Here is a 5,947-nt window from a genome sequence, read left to right as displayed (position 1 = left end):
CACCGGGCTGGGCTGGGCTGGCTCAGGCTGATTCTGTCTGCTTTAGGCTCCGGGCTGTGCTTCAGATGGCTCCGCTCCGGCAGGCTCCACTCAATGGCTGTCTGCGGAAACTCTGGAGGAAACACGACTGTGAGCAGCTGCCCGAACTAGCCTTTTAAGTAAGCGGGTCACGTGGCGGCCGCCCAGCTGAGCTCCTGTTGCAACACCCTGCCCCGGGGCGGGCTGGCCTGGTCTGCAAGGGAATAAGTCATATGACCCTGGCAAGCACTGCCGCAGGATCTTTAAAAAAAAAAAGGAACTCTGAATGAGTTGCCTCTGGGCAGAATTTGGATTCTTTCCAGAATTCTCTCTTCTCAGTGACAGGACAGGAGTAGCCCCTCAAGAATCTAGAAGGGGCTGGCGGTGGTGGTGCACGCCTTTAATACCAGCACTCGGGAGGCAGAGGCAAGCGGATCTCTGTGAGTTCAAGGCCAGCCTGGGCTACAGAGTGAGTTCTAGGAAAGGCGCAAAGCTACACAGAGAAACCCTGTCTTGAAAAACAAAACAAACAAAAAAAAGAATCTAGAAGGTTCCAGAACTAACAGACAATGTTTGTCAAAGTGAGATGCTGGTGGGCAACCCTAGGGACTGACCCACCAGGGTCCTGAGTCTACCTGAATCTGTCTTCTCAGAACTCTGAGGACAGCTGGTTTTCTCAACTCTCTTATGGACACTCAGTCCTGCTTGGTTTGCTAGCACCATGGTTCATCCCTATACATCATAGTGCTGGGGAGATGGCTCAGGTTTCACAGATGGGGAAACCTGAATGAAGTGTGCTGCCTAGGGTCTCATGGAGAGCAGCACCTGAGTGTCTGGCTGCCTCCTCCGCACTGTTCTAGAACCTGGTCTACACCATGACTTCCTGATGCCTACCAGTGTGAGACCTTGAAGTCAGGACACATCCATCATCACAGATACCCACTGAGGCTTAGCAGGGTAGGGCTTGGACAATCACCTGAATTCCTGATGATGTGGGCTCAGTACTGAGTGGTTCCTCAAGGCACTCAGAGTTCTAGTTGTCCTGTTTTGGGTTAAAAATGACTTCTTTAAAAAATATTTATTGCTAGGCAATAGTGGCTCATGCCTTTAGACCCATCACTCAGGAGGCAGAAGCAGGCAGATCTCTGTGATTGGAGGCCTGCCTGGTCTACGGAGTGAGTTCCAAGACAGCCAGGACTACAAGGAGGACCCCTGCCTCAAAAGAAAAAAAAAGTATTTTATGTGTGTGTTTGGACCCAAGTATAATGCATTCATCCACATGCATACAAATGCTTGAGAAGGTCAGAAGAGCGGGTTGGATCCCCAGGAACTAGAGTTACAGGTGGTAGTGAGTTGCCCATGTGGGTGCTAGGAACCAAATGCAGGTCCTCTGGAAGAGCAGCAAGTACTGTCAGCCTCTGAGGCACCTTTCTCTCCAGCCTAAAACTGACTTCTGATGTTAACAAGGATTCCATTCTTTGTTTCTTCTATTTTTAAGGATATCATTTAGAAATAGTGGTTGCAAGTCATCAGCTCTGAAAAAAAGACGAATGAAGATTGGCAACTGCCTGTCAAGGGTGGACTCCCCCATAGAGGGAAAGGGATGGCCAAAGCCTCACCTGCATGTGCCCAAGAATCTGTGTCATTACTTGTGCCACTGTGAGCAGTGACAACAGAAGAGCAGCTCCAGGAACTGCAGACCTACTGCACGTAGACAACTCATTTCACACTCTCGAGAACTCCACTTTACAGACCAGGACAGAGGCTTAAGATAGGATGTGAATTCACTGTAACAGGAGGACTCCACAGTCCCTGGAGAGCAGGTGGCATATCTTCTGCCTGCGAATAGTGTAGACAGGACAAGTGGCTATGACTACTGCCAACCAGCGGGTGCTTCTGTAGGTGTTCTGGAGAGGGCCATCTTCCCCAGGGAGGGTGGAGAGCAGGCGAGCAGGGACGCTGTCCACTTTGTGCTGTAAATCCTCAGGGCTGGACCTGTGACTGGCACGTGTCAGATGGTTAATATTAACTGTAAGAATGTGGCTGCACAAAGGCTCCTGAGGGAATGGGGATGCTGTGTTTGGATGTCATGGCACTAAGCTGCCAGAAGGGCTGAAACCAAGCTATGATCACAAAGTGCAACCCTAGCCACAAGTGGAGTACTTTCTGAGTGCAGAAGCCCGGCTCACTCCCACAGCAGCCCACAGGTCTGTCCAATGGCCATCCACATGTCTCTTCGTCTACTTGAGTCTCATGAGGAACAGTGAAGTCAAGGAACTTCCTTGTCACTCAGCTATATTGACAGCAGAACCAGAATGTTAGCCCTGGTAAGAGGAAGCCAGGCCTCCCTCCTGACCACCCCACCTGAAGCCCTATCATGGAGGGTCCAGGAGTTTTAGGGGGAATAATAGAAAATCTGTAGATAAAGAAATTATTCTGTTATTTTTCTGTTATTCCAAGGACCGCAGAAAATGAAACAACATGAATCTTCTTTTCAACATGGGGAGTTGGAGCACCCAAAGAGGGAGGCACTGACCCATTAGCGACACAACTTTTGTTTACCCTGAGGTTCTGACTCCTGGGGCCTGGCTTGTTCTCTGGGAGCCCCAGATGTAGCTAGAAGATAGGCTACTCAGAATTTGGGGACAGAAGCAACCAGACCAGGCTGTTCTGGTCCTTTCCCAGCCCCTGCCCCGCAACCATGCCAACACTGACTCAGCTTCCTGACTTCCTTTGCCTCATGCACCCAAAAAACCCCACCCAATCCATGCCCTTCTTCCTGCTGCAGTGGCTAGCTGAATACCCACCCCTCAAAGATGTCTATACTCTGACATCAAAACCAGAGAGAAATTCCGAAGGCAGTTGTGAGACTGTCCAGGACCATCCTTCAGGATCCAGGGTCATTACAAAGTGCATGATGGGTCCAGACACAGTTTATGGATGAGGAAAGGGGTAAGAGGACAGGGAAATGCTGTCCCACCTCCTATAAAGATGGGGGACACAGCCGCAAGCTGACATGCACAGTCAGCCTCAGGAAGCTAGAATGTTGGGGAACTCCTGCTACAGGAGTGCCCAGCCTTACACACACACACCCTCCCCCAGCCCATTTCACAGGCTGCTGCGGTGGATTCCAGGATAGAACAGACCTAAGAGGGATCAGCCGCAACTTCAAGGCTTTCCATTCTTCAGATGGAACTGCCAGCTTCTTTCTGTGACAGAGGAATGGGGTAAACAGCAGCAACTGTGTGTGTGTGTATGTGTGTGTGTGTGTGTGTGTGTGTGTGTATGCACGCTCATGTGCATGCAGTTTGAAGTGTTTCAGACAGGGCTTTACAATTTAGAACCAAACAAGAGGCTTCTGTACCTTGCTAGAACTTTCATTTCCTCCTGCCCGAGGCTAAAGCTGCCCTTTGTACCAACTAACTATTCAGAGGGAGGCTGAGGGTGACTCAGCAAAATCTGCCTTCCCTTTGTGTGAAATCCCCCCTCCCAACCATGACACAGCATAAAAGCAGCTGCAAAGCAATGAGGAAACTGCAATTCAGCATTCTGGGCGGGAGGGGGACAGGAAGGGGGGTGGGAGGGGAGCGGGAGGGGGAGTCCGGGTTGGGTTCTGCTTTCAGGCTGGTGTGGAAAACAAAGTCCAGGCTCCAGCAGGGACTGGAGTCTTGGGCCAGGGATGGAGTTCTTTGTGTCTTTTGCCCCATTTAGATGACAGTAAGGGGATTTGTGTGGGTATCTTCAAACAAGAATCCTCACAGAGAGCATATTGACTATACCATGCCTGAGACAGACCAGGAGGGGACTCTAGTGAGGCTCTTCAGCTTACATATACAGGGCAGACAGCCCAAAGCTGGAAAAACTCCCAATAGCCTGATACCAAGACATGGAATTCCGATGACAGGAGGGTCCATAAGTAAGGTAGAGACCCTCTGACAGGCAGACAGATCTATGCTGCCACAGATGGAGGACAGAAAAAGAGCATTCCTCATGAAACAGCTGCCCAAAGTAGAGAGCCCCATGACAAACCCTCACATAGACAGCAGGTGGACAGCTGGGTCAGAGAAGTGGACCTCCTCTTCATCCCCACTTTTTCTTTCTTCTGCCCCAGGACATCACAGAGATGGTAACAGAGGGAGCTGCCCACCCCTGCTCAACACCTGTCAAGGGCTCCTGCTGCCCCTGGGGTGAAGCACAAGGCCTTTATCTGGGGACACCTGTTCCTTGGAGATCTAGCCAAGCCCACCTCTCTGGCAGAGGATTCTCACTCTGTTCACTGCCACCCACATCAAGTATTCCAGACTCAGAGGAGTACCTTCCAGCCCTGAACCAGCAAGACTGTTGGGTTGCTAGCCTCCCCTAGAATACCACCTTTGCCCAGAGGCTAATGTAGGTGCATGCCTGTAACCCAGCACTCTGGAAGTGGAAGTGGGAAGAACAACCAGTTCACCAAAGATGTAAGAGTTACTGTAGCAAGCTTTTGTGTCAGGACTACCAGCTCACAAATAGCATGAAGACTTGTTAATTATAAAAACTCGACCTGAGCTTACACTTGTCCCCCTAGCTCTTATAACCTAAGTTAACCTATTTATATTAATCTACATTCTGCCACAAGGCATTAGCTCTTTTCCATCTTGTACCTCCTGTTTCCTCTCCATGTCTTGATGGCAAATCCACCTTTCTTCTTTCCAGAGTTCTCTGCCCAGAAGTCCTGCCTAGACTCTCCTGCCTAGCTTTTTATCACAAATCACAAGCAATACATCTCCATATGGTGTACAAATATCCCACAACATTTCCTCCTTTTTGTCTAAATTAAAAGGGAAGGTTTTAACTGTAACACAGTAAAACTATATACAATAAAAACAATTATCAAGTAAAGATTACATTTACAAGTCCAATCCATTTGTATTTGGCAAATTTTGAGAAATTACTTAATTATCTATCTTATCTTGATGAGCCCAAAGTTTTATAGCTAAACCATTCTCTATCATAACTTGTATTGCCATCCTAAATATATCTTTTAGACCTTAAAACATCTTTTTAGAAAAACAACTTAAACTTTTATGTTTTCAACCTTACAAACTACATCTTTTACATAAGTTTTTTCTGAATTTGGTAACAAGGAAAACAGTATATCTAGTTTTCAATCCCCATCAGAGACCCAAGAAGGATAAAATATTATTTGAGTAAATAGGAAGTGCAGAGCAAACAATTTCCAAGACTATAGAAATGACAAAGACAGCTGGCTGCATGGACAGTCATCCAAGGTTCCTCTGCAATGTTGGGGCATCCATCTTCAGCCTACAGGCCTAAAATATCTGACAGACTTTTCTGTGAAGCATGTGATGCAGAAATTTTGAAGGACTGTCCTACCTTGTCTTGGCAAAGTTCAGCAGTTGCCTTCTTTTGTGTCCTGCTCATCCAGTTTAGATAGCATACTGTCAGCAGTTGAGGCAAGGGCAGTTTCTTTTCCCAGTGGCTAACTTTTGCCACAAAGAAAGTTAACTCCATATAGAGTTTCCCTGATGCCCATCATCTTCTCTGAAGTAGATTGGTGCTACCAGGAGCAAGCTTGTCTCATCATGAAAAACCTTATGTTATTAAAACAACTTAAATGCCATATTCTGTAGGTCTCTGTAGATAGATAGTTTGAAGACCATTTATCTATCTAAAACATATCTGTTTAACCTTGAAAACATACCTACATGGCTACAAGTTTGATTGTTATAGATGACTAACTACTAACATATATTTTTTAATTATCCTAAAAGTTTGTAATAATAACCTTTAAGGAATAGAACTTTACATTTTAAAATGAGTTGCATAGGTATAATATTTTAAAAAAGTAGAAACATATATACAGTATAACAAAAATAACCTTAAATATGTATCAATATACAAAAATCCATACCAATGTAAAGTATTTGAG

At 46.7% G+C, this 5,947-nt stretch overlaps 1 long non-coding RNA gene across 1 annotated transcript; it reads left to right on the top strand.

The window, feature by feature from the left end:
• The first annotated feature begins 373 nt into the window (after nt 1-373).
• Nucleotides 374-4,355, top strand: LOC131911859 (uncharacterized). The gene is made up of 4 exons (XR_009379442.1): nt 374-487; nt 1,517-2,345; nt 3,121-3,245; nt 4,130-4,355. It is a non-coding gene; the product is annotated as an uncharacterized LOC131911859 (long non-coding RNA).
• Nucleotides 4,356-5,947: the final 1,592 nt, after the last annotated feature.

This window comes from Peromyscus eremicus, chromosome 5, assembly GCF_949786415.1.
Source record: "Peromyscus eremicus chromosome 5, PerEre_H2_v1, whole genome shotgun sequence".
Taxonomy (NCBI): domain Eukaryota; kingdom Metazoa; phylum Chordata; class Mammalia; order Rodentia; family Cricetidae; genus Peromyscus; species Peromyscus eremicus.
This window is presented reverse-complemented; position numbering and strand designations above follow the sequence as displayed.